The sequence below is a fragment of the Prinia subflava genome, chromosome 13, assembly GCF_021018805.1.
Source record: "Prinia subflava isolate CZ2003 ecotype Zambia chromosome 13, Cam_Psub_1.2, whole genome shotgun sequence".
Taxonomy (NCBI): Eukaryota; Metazoa; Chordata; class Aves; order Passeriformes; family Cisticolidae; genus Prinia; species Prinia subflava.
Window position 1 is genome coordinate 3,804,146 of NC_086259.1, and position 26,115 is coordinate 3,830,260.

The window sequence follows — 26,115 nt, forward strand, 5'->3', positions numbered from 1 at the left end:
AGAAGTTTGTAAATACCAATTATATGCATTTATTGAGCGTGAGCTGAACAAATGTATCTAAATGCTGTATTTGAGAAAGGAAGTTCAGTTACAAACCAAGTCTTAAAAACCTCTGCCTTGGGACTTCATAAGTGAAAGAGAAAGAAATAATTCATACATTGCATCCACACAATCTCCTTATCTCATAGCTCTCTGTATCCCAGAAATCGTTTTTGGAGTGCCACTATTGCAGACATACAGCTCTTTTTGGCTGGAATAAGCTTTCATGCATCAGAGCAGCAACAAAACTAAAATTTGATTTTTCCAGATACATTTTTTATGATGTGTCAAGCACGGCTGAAAACTTTGGGGATGCCTCATGTGACAAGGTGAGCTGGAACATCAAAATATTCCCAGCTTTCAAGCTGAACCTCGCAGTCCTTTGTTCACTGCTCAGTTCAGAGCTGCACATCTGTGCACGGTGTCACCGTGAGCAGCACAACACGCAGCTGGCAGGACCTGGGGAAATGCAAGTGCCCAGGCTGCCAAAGTGATCCTTCCTCCGCAGGGAAGGGTCTCCATCACTCATTCATCACTTCATCTCTCAGGTTTTCATGTGGTTCCAAACCCATTTGTATTCATCCAAGAGGAGGAGTCAGGAAATGTACGGCACTGTCAGATCCGTGTGCTGCCCCCTTGGTCCTTTTAATGTCCTGGTGTGTTTCATTGAAGTTCTTCATCATGAAACAAGCAGCTGTTGTCATCTGCAGGTGGATTTTTCAGATTCTTAAAACTGATCCACGAGTCTGATGAGTATAGTAATTTCTTGGACAAATGCTGTGAAAGAAAACTTCCAAAAAAAAGTACTTGGATCACAAATTTTCTGCATTTCGAACAGGCATCAAGTTTATTTCTGACTAAAAAGTTAACATAAAAGAATTCCTGACATCTAAAATAATCAAGGAAATTATACCAAGCAGTTTCTTAGTCAGGTAGCTCCAATGTAAGAGATTTTAATTTTGAACTCCTATTATCACATATCTGTAAATGCCAGTTCCTCAAATGAGGGCAAAGCATGCACAGACCCTTTTCCTTACAGGGATTCCCACACCATAGCTTCTGAGTATTTTAGGAGCCATTGTGCTTCACTGCCTTTTACTGGAATCTGAGTTGGAAGAGTATAATTAGTACTGAATAAGTAATTCAGATATCTACACAGTGAAGCTGAACACTTGATCCAGCAGCCAATCTTGTGTTCTAGACAAGATCTTTTTATTTATGAGACAGAACCTAAAAAAACCAAACCCTCAAAATCAAACAAACATAAACAAAAATCCCCAATCTGAAACCTGTGCAGTTGACAGTGCAGTTTTCCAATCATCTGCTGACAAAAGGAGTGTGAAAAGTACACAAATTACAGTTTATGTTTCATTTACTTGGTTTAGGGCTTTAACTGTTGGGTCACAAAGTTTAAGAGAAGTTTTAAAATTATCTTTTTGGATGATTCAGAAGCATGTTGTGTTAATTACCTTTATCTTTTAGTTTTTCAAGGTAGATGATTATTAACCAAGAGAAATTTGATTATTATCAAAAAGGTGATTATTAATGAAGAGAATACTGAGTTTCTGTGATAAACAAGTAAATCCATATATCTTTTACCTCAATCTGATTATATACAGACTGGTAATAGCATCTAATATAAGAAAAATCTGTTTTTTTCCCTGCAATTATGAATGCTTTAAACACAGCCATTTTTAGGATACTTTTTGCTTCAAAAGTGGCAGAAAATCTATTTCAAGAATTTGGAAGTGAACACATAGATCTCTAGTGGGGAAAAAAACAACATCTTATAAGAAATTGCAAAAGTTTAATTTCCGAGCCAGTATATATATAAAATCCCAATTTGTTTGAATTTTACTCTTTTTTTTTTCCTCCCCTCCCTCTCTCCCCCTTTTAAGAGAGTTTGGCCACATATGCTCAGATCATAAAATAAATCCTTTAAAAATCTAAACTTGCTGCAGCCTGTCGTTCCAGCGTGTCTGACATCTTCAAATCTCTTGCAGGAAGAAGGTGACATTAATCTGCCAGTCCTCCTTCACAAGTTTGTGACTCTTTCCAGGGCCTGAGGCAAACACATGTGCCCAGTCACTAAAGGATTTGCTAATGCTCCTGCAGTGCAGCGAGTCTCTGCCCCAGCAGCTGTTGTTTAGTGATAGATCACTGAAGCAAAAAATTATGCTGGTATAAAAAATAGATCTTGAACCACAGCTCTCATTCTTATGCCTTTGTTGTGCACCAGTGGCAAACCTCTGGGATTCATTTAGCTGTAATCATTCGTTACTGAGGGGCAGAGTGTCTTTCAGACACTGGTGATGGAGTCACCTTTGAAACAAGTGCAAACGAGTGCAAGTCAGTCAGCAATCCATCCTCCCCGGGTTACATCTTAGAGCTGGCACATCCTTCAAGAGCCCCTTCAGCATCTGTAACACAAACAACAATATACAGAAAGACATTTTGCTTTTTTATCCTATATTTCTGAGACAGTTTAATTAGTTTACCGTCCGGATTTGTACTCCTTTATTGAACAATGACAGCTACATAAAGCAAGCACCAGGAGTCAAATGCTGCTTCTGTTTACACTGGGGGTGAAAAAGACCTGTGGGGTGTCTGATCAAAGCTCAGTGGAGCCAAGAATAGTGGTCAGTATTTGGGATTAACAGCAAAAGAATGGCCAGAGGACACTCAGAGCTGTTTGGGGTGGGGTTGTTACTTCAAGTGCCTTTTCATGCTCACTCATTTCCAAAATCAAGGAGGAAAGTGGACGTTTTAACATAGAATTTAGTTTGCAGTTCAGAGATAAGATGAGAAAGCTCATAAGACAGCTGTGAGAGCACCTGAGGCACTACCTGTCCCAAATATCTGATCAGAATGGGGAATTGAATGCACAGGTTTTGAAGATTTCATACTGAATAAAAACCATTTCCACTTGTGTATAAAAAACTACACCATGCTCAAAAAGTTGTTGGTTTTGGTTTTATGTTTTTGTCCTGTTTTGTTTTCAGAAAATTTTTGACGCACTCTGAATAATTCAGTTAATGTCTATGGTTTGGGAACGATAGCTAATATATGGATCCTTACAAATACCAATCTCATACTATAGTTACTGATCAAAAAAATAAAAATAAAACCAGGATAAACTGCAGCTCAAAAACAGATTAAAGGACAGCTTCTGAAATTTTCAATTTTAATCCCTCTATATCCTATTTTTTTCCCTTTTGGTCATCAATTCTCAGATTTCTCTCTTAAGTCCAAAGTGTTGTCACTGTGCACTAACCTGAAAGCACCCTGGATGGGAAGAGCTCATGTCTGAATTAAACTCAGGGCTGAGCAGAAATCACAGCTTTCCCCCTCTGATTTTATTGGGAGGGCTTAATCCTGCCTCACTTTGTGAGCAGTTTTCTAAATAATGTTTATGAGTGAACAAGGTTTTTTGTTCAGTTAAAAGAGTGAAAAAGGAAAGGTAATAATACTTTCACTTAGCAGTCGAATAATTAAAACAGAGCCAGGAAACTTTTTACTTCTTTGTTTCCACCTGAAGTAAATCATGGCCAGTTCCCACAAAGCAGGTTCCAGTGACTATTCTGAGGCAGGAATTCTCAATTCCTTCACCTTGGATGGAAAGGAGCTGACTGCTTCAGTCATGCAGGAATTTCTGGTTCCATTTTTACTACTTGTATCATTTTTCCCAGTCATAGTTTCAAATGAAATACAGTTTTAAGTGGCAAAGCATCTTCTGTATTCTCACTTAGCTAACATTTAACTTAACCAAACTGAGTTTAACAATTATACCTCTGTCACTCTCCCTCAATTATATATATATATATATATATAATTGTTATATATATAGTACCTTCCTCAAGCTTAAATATATCAGCACTTTGCATAATTATCATAATAGACAACTCGCATTTAGTCTATCATTTAGCACAAAATAACCTGGCAAAATTTGTGAACACTGAGTTATATTTATTGTCAATTATTCCCACAGAACTGCTGCATTTGGAAAACCTGAGTTTTTCAACTGAGTTTTTGGTATTTAGACATAACCAAGAGCTGCTTGGTTATGTCTAAATACCAAAGTCCAAGCCAACTTTTTCTGTGATTTTAAGGATCAGTGAAAAGCAAGTAAGTGTCCTACACCATGGAAAAGCCTATCCAGTGTCATTCCAAGCACTGATGGAGACTTTATTGATGTCAGTGAGCTGGGATTGGCTGGGGTACAGATTCTTTTCTTCACAGTGGCTGGGACAGGTTGTGTTTTGGATTTTTCCTGAACACAGGGTTGATAACTCAGGGATGTTTTGTTATTGCTGAGCAGGGTCCTGCTTCTCAGGCTGCCCCACCAGCAGGGAGGCCACGGGGCCACAAGCAGCTGGGAGGGGACACAGCCTGGACAGCTGACCCCAACTGACCCAAGGGATGTTCCACACCATGTAATGTCAGGCTCAAGGTTTAAAACTGGGGAAATGTTGGGATATTAAGAGAGGCAGGACCACAGAGAGATGCCTTAAAGCATGATTTATTGCTCTTATCCTCTACAGTCTCATGAAGGGTGAGAATGTCTTCACCATGTAAGTCAGAAGTCAGTAATAGTCAGTGGTCAGTGGTGGCAAGATCACTGGTTAGTGATCTTAAAAGGGTCTTTTAAAGGTTTATTAGACAATAAACTACTGCCACAAAGAATGTTTCTATTTTCACACCAAACGCTAATTAAATTGTATCTCACATCAGTGCTGACCTTCTTAACCAATCATGTAATGACACACAAACCTACACTACTACACTTTAAAACTTCTATCTTTGTAAGTACTTCTAGATCTAAACTTTAAAACTTTCTCCTACCTGTCTTGACAGGTTTCTGCTTAAACTACAAACCCACATGCTTGGTTATGGTCTCTAAATCTGGCAGCCTTTTCCAAGGTCTCAGGTTGAACCCTGTGTTCATTTCTAGGTGTGGGCCTACATGCACAGCATTTTGAGAGATTCCTGTGCCTTGATTTCCCACAGGGAAAGAAGGAGGAAGGGGGGGACATTTGGAGTGATGATATTTGTCTTTTGAAGTCACAGTTCTGAGTGACAGAGTCCTGTTCTGGAGATGGTGAACACCTGCCTGCCCATGGGAAGTGTGGAATGAATTCTTTCTTTTGCTTTGCTTGACTGTGAGAATTTTGCTTTATCCATTAAACTCTCTTTATCTCGACTCTCAAGGTTTAGAATCATGGAACCACAGAATGCTTTGGGTTGAAAGGGATGGTAAAGCTCATCCAGTCCCACCCCTGCAATGGGCACGACATTACCCCAGGGTGCTCCAAGCCCTGTCCAGCCTGGCCTTGGGCCCTCCCAGGGATGGAGATTTTCCCACTTTTACATTTCAATCCTCTCCCTCATGTTGGTGTGGGGGGAGTGAGTGAGTGGCTCTGCAGGGCTTGGTTCCCCCCTGGGGTTAAACCATGACACCAAGTCATGAGCTTTTAACCCATTTTTCTCTTTCTACAGGTCTCTTAAATTCAGTCCTGGGCAGTTTATATCAGTTGGTTATTGTGAAAACTACAAACTTACCAAGGCAATAGTTGAAAATTCCCTTTTTACCCCCCCTTTTAGGCATAGAATAACAGCTTTTTAATGAGTTGCTAGTGGTTTTATCTTAAGGGTTTAGCACTGCATTTATGAAGCTGCCTCTTTTTTAAACATGACTGCTAATGAACCAGACAAGGTAGGAAACAGCAAATAAACTGAACATGTAGTAGATTCAAGCCTTGCTATTTGACTGTATGATTCCTCCCAGAAAGAAACACACTTCTCATCTCTTAAAAATATTATTACAGAGAGTGAAAATTTAATTCTACCAACAATATGAAAAGAGACTGAGAATAACAGTAATGCTTTATATGAAACTTACTATTATTCATCATGTAGTACTGAAAAGATTGCTAATAATCAAATTACAGACAAATACACACTAGCAGCAGTTACTGTTGCTGCATAAATGAAGGTAATCTTCTAACCTCTGATTTTTTTTTTGTCCCTGGGCTAAACTAAATAATGATTTACAGAATTCTAACTTCTCCTGTAGTATAGCAACCCTTTCAGCTGACTCTCAGTTTGTCAGTGAAGTGAAATATTGTTTTACTAGGAAGCACTGAACCTTGGAAAAAGGTGTGACCCGGCTCCTTACTCCAATTTCTCTCTTGTATCATGGGGCAAAATGTTATCTTAAAAATTCTCTTTCTAAACTTAGACAAGTGGGGGAAAATATCAAACATATTCCAGGTACTTCCCATCTTCTGCTTAAAAGCAGTGAAAGAAAGAGAGAACACAAGACATTTGTGTTTTACTTTGTTAGTCTGGAGCACCAAGAATACATTTTTCACTGCACTGAGCGTATTTTCCCTGTGCTTGAGCAAAGCTTTAGCAGCTGCCTCAGCTGCCTGTTGGGGAGTGCATGTCCCATTTACCCTTTGAAGGTTTCCTACTTCAGAAGGAAGTGAATACACATCCTGCTGTTTGGGGGAGCAGGGCTGAGGGAATGAGGCTTGACCTGGGGTCAGACCTGTTAGTTTGGGGTCTGCTTCCATTTGGAATAGTCAAAAATCTTAAGAGCTGTTGTCAGGAGAGGTTGAATGAATCTGCAGGTGTACCTGCCCAAGGAAAAAATGTTATAGATTTTGTGAGGGGGAAGGATCTTGAAGCCACAGCTCTGTGGGGAACCAACAAATGGAGAGTTTTGGTATCAGATTGATTCAGCGGTCACGCAAAAGTCAAACAATGGGGAGAATTCTTCCATCCCAGCCCTGGAGTGCACAGATCAGGGACTCACAGGAGCACTGGTAGAGTAAAAGCAGCTTTTATACCAGACATGCAAACCCTTCAGACATGGGAAACAGTATTTTTTATAGAGCATTAAATGTTATATATCTAGAACATTAAAACATCACATTTCACTGAACATTTATTATAGTCAACATACATTTTCTCAGCTTTGTAATTCATAATACTCCTCAACATTTTCAAGTGTGCAGAATTCATGGAAATTTTATTTCCTAAGAGTATCAACTGCTATCTATATTTTGTTGTGGAAATATAAAGAAAAATTGTGACTACAATTCCTTGTTTTGCATAGTTATTTCTTTTATTAGTCCAAGTGAGAAAATTCATCCATGTTCTATTAATCTTATTTGATTTATTTTTTACTCTTTGCATTAATGCTCAATTATAATAACATTTTGTGTTTCATTTGACTCTTTGCTATCTAGTACAGAATCAAAAAATACTATTAATAGTGGGTTCAATCAATTTCTAAGTGCATACATTTCCTCTAGGTACTGATCTAATTGCAATCATAGGAGACATTAAAGAAACATGCTCTAAAAATGGGAAAATTGTCTAAGTACAAGTGCTGTATACAGTGAGTAAACATGTATCTGATTCTTCTAAGTGCTTCTGGAGTGAAACTTTATTAATTCACATAAATAATCAAATACATAATTCAAGCTGCCTCAAAAAATGTGATTTATACACTTGACCTAAAAGGCAGCAAACACTTGAGCAACCGTTTCTGTATTACAGAGAGCATGGCTCAGTTTTAGCCCAGCTCTGTCTCTTTACAGGTGGGTTTTATGTGTCAGGACCTCGAGTGCTCAAATGTGACCCTGAACAGCTGCACTGGGGTTCTCACCCACATGGCCCCTGTGGGTTTTGGGCTCAGCTCTCAACTTTTAGTCCTCATTTGAGGCGCCTCACAGGTGTCCTTGTCCTTCTCTGGTGGTGTACGTGTGACACACCTGATGTCCCATCTCATGGAGGGTGACTCAATGACCCCTCCCATGCACATTTGTACCTGGAACTGTCTTTGGCCACGTCTGCCCAGGTGGCCTTGGACCTGTGCCACAGCCCTGCTGCCAGCTATCTCACACCCCTCTGATGGAGCGTGGCAGGGTGGAGAAATGCTGCTACCTCCTCAAAGTGTCTCCTTCAGGAGCCACTCGGAGTGGGCTACAGGAACAGCCAATTCCATGCACACACACACGCCACAGAGAGCTCGGAATGAGACAGAGATTTAACAATTCTGGCAATCTCGTATAGTAAAACTCAGGAAAATGGTATTGAAGAAGACAGTGAATATCGAACGCTGTCACCCTTTGCATACTTTAAAGAACTGCAAGCATCTGGGGCCCCTCGATGATAATAAAGAGCTAACCCAAACATAACAGGTTAACAGAACTAAGAATGCAGATAAGGAGAACGCAGACTTTTAGCTGGTAGAAACTGAGTTCTGCCTTGAAAAAGTGCCAAGAGGGCCAAAGCACATGCAACAGAGATAAAGGTGAAGAAAGGCTCCGTTTCCTTCATCTTCTGGAGGCCCTCAAAGACCACCAGGATGAACTGAGCATGGCCAGAAAGAGTGGAGTTAATTACCATACAAGGTGAGAACAGGCGGGGCCAGAGAATGAATATGAATGAGGGGGATTGTGCAATGCCACACACATGTAAGACCTCAGGTTATGATGGGGGGGTGACCACGAAGGGACCCCTGTTTCAGGTGGAGGAAAGACAGGAAGGGCCTCCTGTGAGATGAATTCCAGTGAGGATTTATTACGTTCACCACGCCGTAAGGAGTCAGGGACAAAAGACTCGACCATGTGGTGCTTGGGGGTTTCAGTATGGGGTCAGTGGCCAATGCTCTGAGGGCACAGGGGCAGGGCAAAGGGCAGTGCCCTATAGAGGGGATGAGGGAGGAGCAGTTGGGGTGGGCAGGGTCAGCTGGCCCATGGGGGAAGCAATCTAAGGTAGATTGGGAATAGTGCTGCAGAGCACCATGGGGGAGAATCTTTTCCTTCAGCCTAGGCCTGGAAACTCCATGGTAGATCTTTCCAGGGCAAAGCCTGGAGGTTTCCCTGAGGGGTTCAAGGGATTCCACACTCCTTGTACTTCTGTTTGGACTTTCTGTCTGTGCCCTGGACCTGTTTCACCACTTGCCTTATTCGAGACAGCCCCTGCATCTTGCAGCCAGTACCAGCCCCTCGTGCTGTGCTCTGATCAGGCACTAATGCTGAGGAGCTCCCTGGCTCCCTCCCCATCCCTGTGGGAGCAGCTGGCCCTGTGTCCTGGGTGACGTTGTGATGCTTGTATCCCCAATTGTCTGTTCTGTTTATGCTGTATATTAAATTCTACACCTTTAAGATTGGTTCCAAGAGCAAAGCAGGAAAAAGAGAAGCACTGAGTTTGTTTGCAGAAACTGCTCTCACTCCTCCACGTTCCACCCCTGGACTGTGCTGTCTGCAGCACGGACAGACAGCAGGACAGAGATCTCCTGTGCTTTTAGTTGGTTTTATCTAGCTGAGGTAGAGAAGTTCCCAGGATTGTTTTTTCCCTTTTTCTTGGGACTGTTTAAACCTGCTCTGGACTGAAAGCCCAGAGGAGCACCGGGAGCTCCGGTCTGGGGCCTGGGCCTTGGCATTTTCCAGGGCCTGAGGAACAGATAAGAGACTGGGAGAGCTGAGCTACACCCTTGGCAAGGACTCTGTCAATTTGCTGTCTCTTCAGAATGATTAAATTTTTTTTTTGTTGTTGTTGTTGTTGTTTTTTTATTTTTTTTTTTTGCTTGTGGGCACTTTGTTAAATAAATAGTTTTTTCCACTTTTCTCCAAGGAAATATTTTCCTGAATCAGTTGAGGGAGGGGCCGCTTGAGTTTGCTATTTTGGAGGGACCTCATTCAGAGGTTTTCTCCCAAATTTGCCCTAAACCAGGACACCCTGGCTGCTTCCTGACATGGGAAATACTGCCTCTGTCTTAGATGGGATCGTTTTCATCCTGGGAAAACTACTGCATCTCCCTGAAAGCAATCTCAGCAGGGCAATAACAGAAACAAAAGGCACCCAAATCACAGCTCCTATGAGTGGAATGGCAGGTGAATGCTATTGAATGTCAAGCAAAAACAAAGAGACTTGAACTTCTGAGCTGGAAACTCTGCATTTTTCCCTATCATACAACAGCTCTGCATTTCAGTTTCAATTCTAGTGCAGGAGGAAAGTAAACCCTGCAATACATCATTTTCTACTGAAAAGAAATATAATATGAAATAGTTTGGGGTTTTTTTCCTATCAGCCTTGATCTCTTAATGATAAACTATAATTCAACCAAACAACTTGATATTGAAGAGCTCTAATTTCTTGCAATTTGAAATCACAATCTGATTCATATGCCCTGTGCTAATTAAAATTGGGAACATGATACCCTGTCCTTACCACCTGTCTGGTAAGAGAAGTTATCAAATGTATTATTAGACATTTAGGCATGTATTTTCAGTTTTGCTCTTTTAAGTTTGCTCAGGGCAAAATATTTTTCCAAGGTAGGAGTGAACTGTAGCTTCTAGTCTGGGATGAGCTCCATGTGTGGCACAGACAGGTGTTATGTATTGCTCTGTAAAGTAAATGCTGAGGAGGCAAAGGGTCAGTGTCGGCTGAAGTCACAGTGCAGAAAGAAAAAAGCTCCATATTCACAGAAGCACAGAATTGTTAAGGTTGGAAGGGACCTTTGGAAATCACCCAGTCCAAACCCTTGCCAGAGCAGGGTCACCTGGAGCAGCAGGTGACACAGGAACATGCCCAGGTGGGTTTGGGATGTCTCCAGAGAGGGAGAGTCCATGCCCTCCCTGGGCAGCTGCTCCAGGGCTCTGCCCCCCTCAGGGTAAAGTTCTTCCTCTTGTTGATGTGGAACTCGTTGTGTTTTTGTTTATGCCTGTTACTGCCTGTCCTGTCCCTGGGCACTGCTGGAAAGAGTCTGGCACCATCCTCTGACAGCCTTGGAGATCTTGGTGAGGATCAGTGACATCTCCTCTCAGGCTTTTCTCCAGACTGACCAGGCCCACTCCCACAGCCTCTCCTCATCAGAGAGATGCTCCAGAGCCCAAACCATCCTTGTGGCCTCTGCTGGACCCTCTCAAGCAGCTCCTTGTTTTCCTGGAGTGTTGAGCCCAGAACTGAACACAGCACTCCAGCTGTGCCTCCCAGGGCTGAGCAGAAGGGCAAGATCCCTCCCTGACCTGCTGGAAATGCTCCTCCTGCTGCCCCCCAGCATCCCCTCCTGGCTACAAGGACCATGAGTTACCTTGTGACCCACCAGGACCCCAGGTCTTTCTCCACAGAGCTCCAGCCTCAGCTGCTCACTGCTCCCAGGTGCACCCGAGTCTCTGGGCAGGCTCTCGCCCCTCTGCTTCAGCCACAGCAATGGGCTGCCACTGGCCCAGGGGTTGGTAGCTCTGAGCTGTGATTTCCTTGCTTTCAGATCTCCTGCTCAGAACTGGTGGCCCAGAGGTGGATAATTCAGTCCTCACACGTGACACAGTTTAATCCCATCAGCACTCACATGAAAGCCAAGGGCTCTGGGTTCCTGTGGTGGGAAATTATCAGAGCAGGGAGGCCTTGGGCAACGTTTGACTAAGCAACTCTTTCCAACATGGGGTATGGCTGACCTTGAAATTCCTGTCAGTCTTTATCTACATGGAGCAACTGCTCATTGTGGGAACAATATACATCATACAGGCCTGGAAATAATTTTAAATCTTAAAATATTATTCCTCAGTTGACATATCTTCATTTCTCTTTTTCCTCAAAACAGAGCTCTGTTAACGTTTGGTTACTTGGTGTATTTATCCTCTATCAGCTATGCCAAAATTATGTAGTTTAAACAGGGTAGTTCTTCATTGTAGTTGTCAGTATTTTATATAAAATCTGAGCAGGAATAGTCAGCAACAGGATAAAACAAGGCTCTGGTATCAGAATTGTATTAGTGTTCATGTTGTTGCTATGCTTGACTAAATGCTGAAAAATGCTTAGCAGATCAATAGTAACCATTCGAGATCTTCAGAATGATAGTGCAAAACTAAACTAAAATGAAAATGGTTTAAAATACATTTAAAGACCATTTTATGTAATAATACTTGTGTATGAATAGAATGTATGAATGTAGGAGTTCTGCATTTGCTTATTCCTTTAAAAAGATGGTACTGCTACTAAAAAAAGAAAAAATTGCTTGTTATACATTTGAACACAGATCTAACTCTCCACTAGCTAGGAACAAGTTTACAGAAACCCACACAAAATATTCTGAAATGACCTTTCTGAATAATTGAAGATGGCTTTGCATTTTTACCAGCATCTCCATAAACTCAGTATGGCATCAATGTCAGTTCACCACAACCTCAGCCATGGAGTAGCATTTACAAAGATATTTAGAGAGCTTTACTGTAAGTAATGAAATTATTAGAGAGCAGCCAGAACAAATAGATCTGAATGTTAAAATGTGCTTTATGAGCTCAATAATTCTCATGGTAAACATATTTTTTTGAAACCCTGGTGGCTAAGAGCTAGACTTTGTGCAATTGTGAAGTGGGTGGGTGATGAAATTGCTGGTTTTCTGTTTTCTTCCTGCATGAAATTGTAGTCTACATACAGCAAAACTGATACTGTATTTCTGGGAAATGTTTTAGTTGTGGCTATTTTCCTTTTTAAATAGAATCATAGATGCCTTGTCTTCACCCACGGAACTTCTGCATTTTCCTAAACTGTTGTTCCTGTTAATATTGAAAAGCATTTTCATTGTCTGAACCTGATCTAGTAGAGGAGGACAAAAGTCTCAGAACTGGAAATATGTGACTCAATGGAGAACATCAATTTTTATGAGTTACTTGGGGGCTGACAAGGTCTAAGGCAAAACTACTACAAGATTTTAATTTGTGAGTCAGCCCTTCTGGTTCTTCATTTAATTTCTTTATTCTTACACCCATCCTCCAAAAAAGACACCCCAAACCAAAACCAGATACATTTCTAAATTTAGTTTTGCTTTTGTCAGAGGAGAAGTAACTACAAAACCTGCCCTTCCACCTCTTCAGCTGGAAGTGAGGTAGACACCTTTCCTCTTGGAAAGTTTTAGGTGTGAAAAAGCATTTGTGATGTTGAAAATTGTTGGTTAATCACAGCCCTTTTTGGGAACAGGACTAAACATAATGAGAGTATCAATAGGGGTCAAGCTAAAAAAGGAATGTTAAAAATCAATACCAACAGCTGAACCGTTACAGGGCTGGAGCAATTAGCATCTAAGTTAGTTGTCTCCAAGTACTACTAAGTGCTTATTTTGGAATGCCACCACACTCCTTGTGGTTTAGACTCTTTTATACTCACATATAATCCTCATTTTTTTCAGCACTCAGATGCCCAAGCTCCTGGAATTTTATATTCATCAACATAAAATGAGCTGCTTGGAGATCTCTGTAATATCTGGATGTACTGACAAGAGGTGTCTGTATGTCACAGTGCCTAAAAAGCTTCAGGTTGGTCTCAAGACTGGGGCACTGCTGCAGTTAGATTGAAGTGAACTCTGCATTTCGGGGTGTCCAGTACCCCTCTGTGAGTGGATATTCATATGGATGCTGATTATGACATTTTCCACCCATTCTTTATCATAACTCTGTGATGCAGGAGTGTGTTCTCATTCTCATGGAAGTGTCTGCACTGTTTAGTTCCTGAATGTGGAGAAATAATTATTGGCTTAGACAATTAGTAGAGTAATTGAGATACTTTCCTTTCTGCCAGTGCAATGGCATAAGACTGGAAAACAGAAGATTTCGTACCCCAGGTTCCTTTTCAAGTACCTGATTATCCTGCCTCTATAAACACATCATTTGTTTCAAGTCAGCAAATATGTTTTCCCCTCTTGTTTTTGTCATTCTTTTCCCACGTCACTGATGAAACGTTCTCTCAGTTGACACGCTGAGGGCAGAAAATGCTTGGAGCACACAAATCAGTCTCCAAGAGTTGTGTTGGTTTTAGAATAGGCATGGGTTGTATAAAGGATGTCAGGATAAGGTTATTTAAAACAGCCACTGGCCTTGATTTCTTCAATGGTCAGTATTTAAACAATCCAAGTGGAATTTTAAAATTGTATTCAGAGTCCCAAATCACTTAAATGTTTGGGAAACTGCTTTATATCTTTTGATTCTGGTTGTTGTATCACAGCAAAACTGGATCAGTACAGACCATGTGCAGATGTGGGAGGCTGCACTTTACTCGGGGAGGGTAAATTGTTTCCAAATTGATTCTTTCAAGTTTTATCTCTTTTTGTATTCACTGAGAAATTGTATCAATTCAAGGTACCATTGATTTCTGATTGGTACTGCAATAATTTAATTTTTACTTTTATTTTTCACATCAGTAGAAGTAAAAAAAAATTGCCATTCACATTTATGACATCAGATGAAATAGTTTTAGTCTGAAAACTTTTCTACTTTAAATTTAGTTTGAATTTGAGAGTGAAAAATTCTTTTTACTGTCGTTACATAGCAAAGCAGGCAATACCTTTCTGATTAAGGCCTTTGAAATGAGCACATGGAGATGAATCCCTGTGGTTTGTCTCAGTGCAAAGTGCTCTTTATTCCATATGGAATGGCTTCCAATAATCATTCTTCTGGAACACAGAAATCCTTTTGTTCCCCTTTCAAATGTGCTTATCTTTCTTTCTTAGAAAACTGTGAAACAGAAGTGATCGAGAGAGAGGATTGATTCCAGAGAGAGTGATTTGAACCCAAACTGGGACACCATAAAGGGACAGGAGGATTTTGTGTTTGTTTCCATGGGCAATGGGAGTAGCTTGTGAGTTTTGTATCGTATTGCCAACAGGTGGATGGAGAGAACATTGTTCTAAGAATGGAAGCAGTGAGAACCAACAGAGTGAAAATTCCTTTGATGGAATGATGTCTTTATGGGATACAGAGTGTGCTCCAAATATTAACAGAACAAGAACCTACTGCATGTAAGATATTTAGATGAATTCAGCCTATAGAAGAGATGGTTGTGATTCCCTGCTGGTGACCTTTGTCCTGTTGCCAGAGGAAGTGCCACTGCAAAAGTGTCTCCTGTTAGTCAAGGGCATGGCAACAAATCTGTAGGGAAAAGGTCAATAATTTTCCTTTCTGGGGTATGGCCTTACTCTTAAGTACATTCTTTATAACTGTGGCCTTGCAGGGCCTGAAGGAGCTGCAGGAAAGATGGAGAGAGACAATTGGCAAGGGCTGGAGGGACAGCACACAGGGTCACAGCCACAGGGTGGCTGCCAGTGCCAGAGGGCAGGGCTGGATGGGATCTTGGGAATCAGGAATTGTTCCCTGGCAGGGTGGGCAGGCCCTGGCACAGGGTGCCCAGAGCAGCTGTGGCTGCCCCTGGATCCCTGGCAGTGCCCAAGGCCAGGCTGGACACTGGGGCTGGAGCAGCCTGGGACAGGGGGAGGTGTCCCTGCCATGGCTGGGGTGGAATGGGATGAGTTTTGTGTTCCCTCCCAGCCCAAACCATTCCATGATTGTACAATGTAAGAAGGCTTGGAAACACAAGAACCCTTTTTCAAGGCCTGGGCATAAGTGTTCTACTGCAATTGGCAAGTGTGGAGAAAAATAAAAGGCACTCAAATACTCTGTGCCATTTTTTCGTCTCACATGACCTGGCTGCAGCCTGTATTCCTAAACCTTTCAAGACAGCAAAATCTGAGGCAAGTCTTATCTTTCTAAAATGATACAAACACCCCCAACTATTTCTAAAATATTTTTTTATAGATCTCCTGCACTGTTTTATCTGCTTTTAAGGCTCTGCATTATTGTGGATGCTGTGAGGACATATTTTCTTGTGCACTCAGGAGCCAGGATGTGTGAAGTCTTGCAGAATTTCCTTGGTGGGCTCTGCCATCTGCTGTGGATCAAAGGTCAGCAAGGCTCTGAATAGTAAATACCACACAGCAAAATTTCACAGGAAGAGGCTTCAAATTAAATTAGTTTGAAGATTTAATTTCAATATATTAATGAAATAAGCAAAAATGTCTGTCACAATAGTTCTGAATGCCAACTCTGCTGTCTACAAAGAGTCCTTTATTACCAAGCTTGAAAGAAAATGTTATCTCTTAGTTATTCCATTGTTTAAAAGTTAAAAGTTCACACAATTAGAATGGTCAGGTCAGATTTGTATCATCTTCCTGCCACATTCATGAGTTCAGCAGTAATTCGATAAACAGCTTATTTTTTGCTCATAAGCTGGGATTCCAGTTAGAAGATTTAATTACAAAGCCTATTTTGGGCACTTTTTAAAATGCTGTGGCGTGGTGGCAGTGCACTAATGTGATGTTTTGTGATTCAACGCGTGCAAAATAAAGTGTGCCTAGTATGTAGGAGTAGGATACTAATCACAAGAAAAGAGGAAAAAATACATAATTCTTTTTATGCATTGTTTCAATGAAAAATTGTGCTGCATTGCAAAAATGTAGAAAGGCAGCATGGAGACTTGTTTAATGCAGTTTGTACATGTATACTCTTTCCACCTTTCTAAACAGGAAATTAAAATAGCCAGGAATGCGATTTCTCTGTTTTGAAATGTATTCTTTCTAAAGGAAAGCAGACTGTCTGTGCATGTAGCTGTATATTGGTTTTCAGGTTTTGGTTGAGAAGCCAAACTAAGAACATAAAAGGCATAACCTGACATTATGATAAAGAAAAGTGAATTCTGCATCCTATGCAGAACAGACCAGGGGTGTCTGTCAGTTCTGTGCCTCCTGTGCTGAAATCTCACCACTAAGCAAAGATTTCAATTGGAGAAACACTTTCAAAGCATGTCCTAATTAACCAGGCTTTACTTCAGCTGATATTATTGAGCATCCTGGTACTACCCAGGGAAATTGAAGACCCTTGGTTCCAACTCTTGCCATGGTCAGCTGGAAGATGGAAAGACATTTCTTGATCTCACTGAACAATAAAATATCTGCAGTTTAATTGGAGATGTCTGTGAATTTAATCTTACAAAACTGGTTTTCCTGATGCAGGAGAAGATTGAGGTAAGATCATTTTGTTTCCTTGTAGAATTTCCCTGGGTGATACAATTCCTAATGAACAAAAGGTGTGCAGTTAAAGTCCACCTATAGCAAGGGTGTGTCAGACCCAGGGGCTGAATTTAAGAAATGCAGTGGTAATTAGGCAAGTTACTATTTTTAATCTCTGTTATGTGAGTGTGGTTTTGTGGTTTGCCATTTTAAAACATCATTCCATCAAAGGAATGTGTATAACAGGATTGTTCTTCCTCCTCTGTCAAAATATTATTGTAAGGATTATATAGCATTGACTGTTCTGATCATAAGAACTTCTTTCTGTATTTTCCTGCTTCAGAAATCAGTAAAATAACAGTACAATTGTCAAAGACAGCTTTCCTTTCAAAATTATGATGAGTCCTGTTATAATCATCAAGGCTACCCTATATTCACTGCCCTCTCAACACCCCTTCTAACTTTTTACTTTGGGCTGGGAAGATGTCAGAGAAATGAGACAATGAATGTGAAAGATCATCAGAGTGGGTGAAATAATATTGTATTTACTTGTATTTCCTTTTAAATTAATTTCAGAAAGTTGTGAACAGTGTGTTTCTCACTGGACAAATTTGAGTCAATAGTTGCTGTGGTGCAGGAAATTCTTAAATAGAGAATACTGCAAAATTTCTATTCATTTCTATTTAAAAAATAGTTTCAAAGAGGCTGTATTTCTTTTCGGATTAAAATAGGATTTTCCTTAATTTAAGTGAATATGTTTGTCCTGTTGTATTTGATCTCTGCAATAACTATACTGCTTTCTCTGAGATTTTTCTGTCCCACCTTTTGAACTCTTTTTCACTAAATGAGCTCTTTTAGTTCATTTTTCCACATAGTCTTGCTATCTTTGGGAATTTATATCCAGGCAGCAAGAAATTTCCAGATATCAAACACTTTTTTACCATTTCCTCTGTCCTGCTTTAAGCAAATATATCACTCAACTTTATTAGTGATTCATGTTGGTTTTTTAATGTTCAAATTTATCAGAGTAAATCTGTGTCTTTATCTACATGATTCTACTCATTTGGGTAATAGTGCCATTTGCAAAATAAATTTAATTTGAAAACAAAAACCCACCAGTTTTAAAACAAATGCTTTCAAAATTTTATCTCAATGGATTTTTAGAAAATGCAGTTTAAGAGTTTTCTGTTTCTCCTATCAGAATTTCTCTCTGTTTCAGCTGTCCAACTTTGTATAATCCACTTCTGACTAAGAAGGTAAAGGCAGAGGACATTCTTGCAATTCCTAACACAATGGGCCTGGTGCTGAAACTTAAATTTAAAATGTTGTTTGTTTCGATAATGGATCTCAGATTTTCATGACTATTTGTTAAAAAAAAATAAACAACAAAGTAAATGTTTTCACAGCTACAGATCATTGGATATTCACTGCAAAATGTACAGAAATTATTTATGAAAGCAAAAGTTTTCATTATTTATGTTCATTTGTTGTGAGAGCAGAAGAGTTCACAGAAAAATACAGCATGGAACAGCCATTTCTTGAGTCTGTTTCAGGAAAATACCATTTTAGTGCTCTAATTTATATCATTTAGCTTGGACACTGGGCTCTGATACCTGGAGGGAAAGGAAATGTAAGAGCCACGTTCAAAATGAGTGTTGGGATATTTTCACGGGTTCTGTTTGAGAGATTCACCAGTGCTGGCTTTTGTGATTCCTCTTAAATTGCTGTACATGCATTTTAAACACAGATTGCTTTCTCTGATCCTGGATCTCTTAGCTTATAATTAAAATCAGTTCAACACTGGGTATAAAACTAATGTTGCACCAACAGTGAAATGTTGTCTCCTTGATTCTTTTAGTGCTTCATTCGTAGACATTTTATTTTCCTACTAAAATGGTTTTGTTCAGTGCTTCCTATACCCTCTTTAACTGAAATTATCAGCTCAATTATTTTCAACTAGAAAACAGTACTTTAAAACAAACTTTTATGGGGAAAAATCAGAGAAAAATAAGTGAAGCAGAGCAGCTAGACATGGCAGTAGAAGCAATACAGGAATAGTCAGACTGATTAACTCTTCCTTTGAGCAACAGCAGAAGCACTGAGAAGATTAAGAACCACTTCTAGAAAAGGGATGAGTTTGGATTCAGAGGAGAGAAATGTGTGATAACCCTCTCCTCTCTCTTGGATTTGAATCAGTAGAGATTACATGAAATTCCTTGTGGCTGAAACACTAGTGCAGAGTGGCTGTGCTCGCTTTACCCAGACTGCAGAGGTGAGTGCAAAAAGGGAATATCCAACTTTATGAGTAGAATTAGGAGTGAATAGAAACAGCAGAACTCCTAAAAAATACTAGATGCCATCAACTTGAAGTATTTTTCATTCAACTGTTTCTAGAGTTTGTCTAATATGTGTATATATACACACACATATATTTATTTGGTTGTTTTCAGGAATTAATACAAGATTTAAGCAAAATCCTTGCTTTCTTCTCAGTGCTTGCTGAAAGAACGTGTAGCCTTCAGAAACACATGCAATATCACAGCAATATGGGAAAATTAAAGTTCAGTGGTCAGCATGGTGGAAGAGGGTGATTTGGTTTTGATAGCTGAAAAAGTGCACAATGAGCATAGAACTTGGGAACAAGAAACCAAACTAATAAAAGTTTGAAAAGACATGAGGAAAAGAAGAGAAATTAAAGGAAAAAGAAATGAGTACCTGGGTTTATACTGTCTCTTTCTGTCTTCTTTTCATTCTTTTAATACCATTAATTTAACTCATTTTAGCATATGTTTATTTTTATGGAATTGTAAGTCAAGGTCAATGAGCAGGTCTGGATGGAGAAGTGTCTCTGAATGCTAACTGGGATGTTAAGGCTTTGTTAAGCTTGAGAAAGTGCTATAAAAGTTTTTGAAGTTTCCACCTCGGATAGGGTAATTCAGTTCCCCAGCAGTGCTTTCTGAGCCTTGGTTACAAGGAAGCTGAGTTGAGTTTGGTGGCAAAATAAAGAAACACTTTTTGGATAAAACTTTCCATGGCTTCTGCAGCCCTTCAGGGCTCTCCTGGTGTTTCCCCTCTCTACCTTGCTAGGCTTGGTTTTGGAGCAGGGTTAAACCATTAGAATTCCAGGCTCCAACCCCAGACATTTCACATTTCTGTTCTCACAAGGGGCTGTGTAGCATCATGAGAGAAATTACTGATTTATGGACAATGGCACAGGTGAGAACAACTGTGGCACTGCAGGCTGGGAGCTGAGGGTCCACAGGAACACTCAGGAGCTGTGCTGCCCAAAGCAGGGCATATATTCAGGGCTTTCAATAATTGTGTCTTTAATATTATGAAAATGCAATTTCTTTTATAGCAGTCTTCACATTTTTCTGAACATTGATAGATCTCTGCTGTACAAGAATACTAGACCGAACAGGTCAAGACAAAGGAAAAAATACAGTGTAGTGAGGGCAACACTATTTTGTTTGGAAAACTTTCAGAGTTAGAGATAACCTGTTAGCTAGTGGTAAGTGAATAAAAAATGGTAGTGCCCAAAGTAGATTACCTTAACAAATAAAGAGATTTGCATGAATGGAATGGCTTACACAAACAGCAGCTCCATTGCCCTGGATTGCTCCTTCAAGAAAACTTGGGGCATAACATTCCTTCTGGGGTTTGAGGGACCTGCAGTGACTGGAAAGAGGTAATGAAGGACAGGAGGTGAAGAACAGCTGCAAGGGACAATACACAGAGAAAGAGCAAAGTGAAGCACTTCTTAATTAAATTTAAAAAAACAACCCAAAACATTGGACATCTAAACTGTTTGTAAAAGTGCCAGGACTAAAGTGGCTGTTACAGCCACAAAATGGATTATATTTTAACATTTTTGTTTATTTTCAGAATATTACACAGGAGCATCATATGTTATGGGAATGGAGATTGTTTAGTGCTGCTGACATCTGTTCCAAACCAACAATGAATCTCCCTGGGAGAGAGATGAATGAAGGAAATGGAGAGGGAATAGGAGACAGGGCATTAGCAATCAGGATCAGGTTACTCACATCAATTTTTACTTACAATTTACTTTGTTATGAAGGGAAGTTTGGAAATTTCTTCCACACAAGAAATGATTTCATTCACAGTGAGGTCAGTAAAACAAACCATTGATTTCCATATGACAAATATTAAAATAATCTCTAGCAGTGTATTTAGTGTGAAGATATTCCAACCAATATTACCATTTACTCTAGCAGATACAAGAGCTGCTTCCTAAAAGAAAAGATATGCTGATATTCCTTTAGTTTTCATTATGATAATCATTAACATTCTTAAAAATCACTTATATTCCAGTGCTTGGTATTTACACAGTGCTCTTCCTAAATATATGTTTAAAAAGCATTAACTAATGGATATTTTAATCAGAGGCAAATGCTGTAAAGTTTCAGATACAGCTGCAGGGATTCCCTTAAATTGGAGATTCCAAAATACTCACTGCAATTTGACAGATTTATGTCCTTGGCTGATAGCTGCTTGGACTGGAACCTTAGTGAGTTAATCAGATTCTCCTTCACTCGTGCACATTTGCTTTAATTATGCTGTCAGGCAGACCCTGCTTAGATAATGTACAGATTATATAGATGTGTGCGACCCAATGAGCCATTACAGAGCAGCAATTGGGGTGGGGAATGACAAGAGCAAACCCTGCAATTTGCAGTTTGGATTTGTGAGGAAAGGAATCTCTGATTTCAGCCCAGCACTTGGAGGATTCCCCCTCTTCTCCAGCTCCTGTGCCTGCAGCTTTGGGTATACACAGCAGAGGGATTAAAAATCCCACAATATGAATGGTGGTGAGATTTTTCTGACCAAAAAGATCTTCACAGCATTTTGCCTTTCCCTGCTGGCAGAGACTGCCTGCTCGTTTTATCTCGTGGCACAACAGGCCACGTCTGCTGGGAGCCACAGAGACAAACGTCACCTCGTGCCTTGAAAACATTTCTGCAATTCCACACATCCCAGCATATTTATTTCTGCAGGAAAATCCCCTATCCCACAAGCACCATGACTGCTATGTTTTGCAGAGATAGCCACGTGAAATACAGAGTTTTCACAGAACAAATGAATCAGCAGCTGCTTCTAGCAAGGGATTGTTATATTTTTGTTGCTACATTTCTGCCTCAGGACTTCTATTTACATATATATTAATACACATATATATACACACACCATATAAATATATATTCATATATCCACACACATATATACATATATACAATACATAAAATATGTTTTAATAAACATTTCAAACATAAAATATGTATAAATATGTATGCACTTATATGCATGTATATTTATATGCATATTATCTACTGGGGCAAACCAGCCGTAGAAAATACAAAATAACCGCTTTTTTTTAAAGTGTCTTTGGGCCTGAGTGTTCCATCTCTGAAAGTCTGAATTCCCTGTTTGTGAACGTAAAGGAAATATTGGCTCCCCTGAATCACATAGAGTCATGTTTGAAGTTAAAATTTTACCTCATAAGTGAGCCTGAGGAGGGTTTACCCAAGTTTGGTAAAACTGTGGGAAGGCTGGGTGTTGGTGGAGCATTGCAGGAGCTGCAGCTGAGGGGGATCATCACTGTCCAGCTGGAGGGGATGGTCACCCTGGTGTGCACCTGAGGGAGAGTTACTCCTGCAAGAACAAAGAGAATTTGAACCCACTCATGGTAGGGAGATGATGAATATTCCAGCTCAACATTCACAGGCACAATAACAATCATTGGAACAATATTTACAGCAACCACAGAGGGAATTCAGGCCGCAGGGGTGGTGTATTTCCAATACCCCCAAAGACCCTGCACTCTAAGCCACAGCTCCTTTTTCTTTGGCAATATGAGCAATTGGATTGCAGCTGGCTTGGCAGAGCCTTGGATGTTTCTACCAGCCATAAATATCCCCACCACTGCTATGCTACAGAAATGAGCACTTCACTCTGCTCCTTCTGCCATAAAGGAGCACTTGGATACAATTTTCTGTCACAATCACACTGCTCAGTCAAGCTCACGCTTGCAAAATGTCAGTGTTTGCAATAACTCTCATTTTGCTAATTAATCTTACCCCGGTGAGGAAATTAAGACAAAGATTCAAGTTTAAATTATGTGACACTTTTATTCCCAGTCTTGTTATCCCTTTTCACTATTTTTCTAGAGTTTAGAATGATCCTCAGACTGGATTTTTTTCCCCCAAAACCTCAGAATCCAATTTCACCAACATGACAAGGAGTTTTACTCATGAAAAGAAATACTCAGCAGCAAGATACCTTCTTGTTCCTAAAAATTCTTCTATGCAAAAGTCTCAAATATTTTACAAACCTGTGGCCTTTTGATATATTTTTAACCCTGGATTAAATTTTTCTGCTTTATTTTTTTTTCCTATTACTTTGTTACCTGAATAACAAGATACTATGCTACTGATTTTTCTGGTGTGTCTGAATAGGTCAGTCTATTTTGCCACCAAATCACATTGAAAAAGGATTTAGCTGTGATAAAACTAAAGAAGCAGCATTCTCTCACTCTGTTTAAAACTTGATTTTTGAGGGAAGGTGGAAACAAAAGCCAAGTAGTAACTGAATTTTGGCTGATATCACATCTGATTCCAGTTTAGCTGATCTTAATTTCAGGTAGGTTTCATATAGAAAAAAAAGTGACTGATGGCTGTTTATGCTCTCACTTTATACTCAGGGCTGCATAATGATGAGTCTAACTGTGAATTTTCATGCTGAGGTATAACAGGTATTGGGTGTAATATTGCACTGTTCACTAGAATTCATGATACTTAAGGAAAACATGATATTTAAGGAATTACTATTTTTTCTAGGGAGTATCATCTTTTTTTTCCTGTTACTGTCACAGAATCAGAACAAAAAGTTTTAAATTGCAATAGCAGCTTTTAACTAGCTTTTTAATACCAGAATTTTATCATGCCTCCTTCACAGAAGAAAATATTTAAAAGAAGAAAAATTAGAGTTAATTTTCACTTCTGCTCTTACCTGTTCTGTACTTTCAGTACTTTACATTGAAAGGACATGTTCATAGAAAAAGAGGGAAGCAGAGAGGAGACCTGGGAAAACAAAGCAAGAGAAATGGTGTTTGGAGCATATCACGGCACAAAATAGGCAGAGGTTTAGTGCCCAACAATTGAACAGTTTGTTACTCATACTCTACGTGGAACAAGCCATTATCTCCACTACTCTCAGCTCTGCAATACTCTTGGATCTTATTTATTCAGAGGGGTAACTTTAACAACAGGCTTCCCTCTCCATTTCTTCTCTGGGGAATATCTCAGCTTTGGAACAATTTCTGAGGGCATTAGACAAAGATTATTTGAACACGACAAGTACAAAGATTGCTGGTTTCTCTGCTATCAGGAGCTGCTGTGGGTTGGTAAATACCTGGTGTACACCAAAGTGTTTATGACCAAGATGTTGATTGATAAGTTTATAGAAATTGTGTCAGCTGTACTGCAGCTCCCCTGGCACTAATAAATTAGCCTGGGAGTGAAGATTTACCTGTTACCTCATTTTCAATGAAAAGAACTAAAGAGTTTTTTTCACTTGCTAGTAAAGCAGGTGAAGCCTAAAGAGGATGAACTATTTACCCCCAAGAAATGGAGTTTTAAGGTATCTGGGACTCACATTTTTGTAGAAGTCTCACACCAAGGTGCTTAGGGGTTTTCTGTTCACCTGCCAACACACAGATGCAAGAAATTCCACTTGTGTCTTTTGAACTTCCCTTTCTTTTTGGCAGCATGTCCTCACCATTTGCTAATTACACTGTCACAGGCCTTTGGGTGAATCATTCCTGCTCTGCTCTGCTCAGTCCAATGACATTGGCTCCATAACCTGCTGGTTGGGACAACTTCCTTAAAACTGGCACCGAGGTGAAAGGGTTTGGCTTCCAATCTGCCATTTTCTTGGTACAAAAGAGCATTTTCAGATGGGTCATTTATACACACGTCACCTCTGTTAGAGTAAATATTCTATACAGGTGATGGGGAAGAAAAATATGATTTCAGAATTTTGTCTAAAAGCTTTTTGTCCCAAAACAAAGCACACCCTTTCAAGCCCATGTTTATTAGACATGAAACAAATGTACCAATGGAAAAAAACCCCAAGATTTATTGGCCTAACTTGGTCTAACTAATTTCCTTTTTGTTCCCTTTGTTCAGCTATCAAACTAAAGAGTAGTCTTCATTCAGTTCTGGAAACCACTGTGTTTTGACAAAGTCCAAAATTTTCTTTTATTCTTCAGATTGACTACAGTTTCTTCTTTTGCAACAGCTGGAAGTAATTATGTTTTATCATTTAGCTGGATAAACGGTTATTGTTCAAGCAGTCTCTAAAGGAAGTAAAGTTTTAATGGAACAAACTAAAAACCCCAACAATATATGAATATATATTAGGTTTAACTTGTTCCCAGTGTTTGCATAATCAAGGAAGGAAGTAGGAAAAATTGAGGATACCTCATTTCCATGATACAATACAGTTTGATGCTTCCTTTCCTGTGGGCTTGGAGAAGGCTGATCCTTAATTGTTTCAAATTAAAGTCAGGGTTGGAGGATTTAGGAACATACAAAGAAAGGGAACAAAAATCTGATCTCATTCCACCCAGCCATGCCCAGGGACACCTCCCCCTGTCCCAGGCTGCTCCAGCCCCAGTGTCCAGCCTGGCCTTGGGCACTGCCAGGGATCCAGGGGCAGCCACAGCTGCTCTGGGCACCCTGTGCCAGGGCCTGCCCACCCTGCCAGGGAACAATTCCTGATTCCCAAGATCCCATCTAAATTTTGTTTGAGGCCATCACTCCTTGTCCTGGCACTGCAGTTCCTGAGGAATTGTCCCTCTCTGGTTTTCTGTAGCCCCTTCAGACCCTGGAAGGAGCTGTGAGGTCTCCACACAACCTTCTCCTCTCCAGCCTTGGCTGTCCCAACACTCTCACCAACTCCAGCAGAAGGCCACTGGATAAAGTAGCATTAAAAAAGTGAGCCATTTACCTTTTCCTCCTAATGAGATGAATCATGAGCAAAAAGCCAGGTTAATGTTCCAAGGAGCTCAATTAGAATCAGGTGAGAGCCTGAAAAGGCAACGAAGGTGTTTTCAGGCAGTGCTTATAGGAAAAGCCTTAATTAAGAAGACTGATGGCCTTTTACTTAAGTCTCTTCAAGAGCGTAGAGAGTCTTGTTTAACTCCT

General features: G+C 40.0%; 1 long non-coding RNA gene across 1 annotated transcript; it reads right to left on the reverse strand.

Moving 5' to 3' along the window:
- Window positions 1–26,115, reverse strand: LOC134557673 (uncharacterized). The gene is made up of 3 exons (XR_010082108.1): window positions 25,919–26,115; window positions 23,918–23,988; window positions 1–2,459 (listed from the first exon to the last, which is right to left on the reverse strand). It is a non-coding gene; the product is annotated as an uncharacterized LOC134557673 (long non-coding RNA).